This window comes from Larimichthys crocea, chromosome XIV (genome assembly GCF_000972845.2).
Source record: "Larimichthys crocea isolate SSNF chromosome XIV, L_crocea_2.0, whole genome shotgun sequence".
In the NCBI taxonomy this organism is placed as follows: Eukaryota; Metazoa; Chordata; class Actinopteri; family Sciaenidae; genus Larimichthys; species Larimichthys crocea.
Window position 1 is genome coordinate 10,756,107 of NC_040024.1, and position 1,276 is coordinate 10,757,382.

The window sequence follows — 1,276 nt, forward strand, 5'->3', positions numbered from 1 at the left end:
CAATAAAAAAATATTCAAAAATCACAATGACAAAAAGGAGAGCAGTTAGTCTGAAAAACTGATCTCAAAATTGACCAGTGCATGAAAAAGATTGTTTTTGCCTGTCATATCTCACCTGAAGACTGTGAAGGAAATTTGAATGGGAGACGAACAAATGAACAAACTCTGATATTGTCTTTGTCTTTGATTTATTCAACAGAGTAAATATGTAGGAACATCATTACAAAGAATACCACTCACACCCTCACACACACCAAAGTCTGACAGAGTAAAGAAAATATCACGTTTATAAAGTTCTTGCCCTACGTGGTGTGGGTCACTGGTGTAGCAGCTTCCATTGTTTTCCTGCACCATTTTGTTTATTGTCTTAAGTAGCTTCGTCACCTGGAACTGGTTCCTGCATTTGAATCTTCAGTTCCAGAAGTTATTGTCAGCAAACATACATGAAGCAATTATGCTTAGGGCACAAAATTATCTAGCAGTGGGCCTGTTCAGGATGGTGACGGTCATAGGTTGAATGGCCTCTGGATGCTCAAAACTGTGGCGCTTACGGTGTACTTCACACATATCTCTTTGATGTTGGTGCCCTCTAGTGTCCAAACGGTGATGTTTCATTCATGTAGCACAAAAAACTAATCACAAACTTGACTCAGAGAGTTTTACTCTGTAGAATATACAACATGCTCTAGACCAGGGGTCGGCAACCTTTAACACCAAAAGAGCCATTTGAACCCGGTTTCCACAAAAAAAACCCCACTGAGAGCCGCAAATACTTTTTGACATCTAAAATGGAGAAAAAACGCATTTATTAGAAAGTAAAAAATAAACATACACTTATTAGTGCTTTGACTACCCTTTTGAAGATGGGCTATAAAGTGTTACTTATGAAATCCACAAAGTGCTACAGAGAAAATTTTATTTAATTTCTAATGAACACATTTTGAACATTCTGAGTTCTTGAAAAGCAAATGAGTCTGCCCAGACATCATTGAACGATCTATTTTCCTCTGATATTTTTCTTTTTTTAGATTTCTCCATATCTGGCCTTGTTGGGGTTGAAAGTTGGGATAGCGTTCGGGCGGGAATACCGGCTTTCGCGAGTATGACGTTTATTTTGAGCGACAAAAAACAATAAAATATACTTATTTTATTAATATTTTAATATTTAATATTTCAAGATCGCATCAAGATCTTCCAATTTAGAACTAAAACACTAAAACAATAACTAACACAAATAAAATACACATGAATACTTTTTAAAGTAATTTATTTTCCC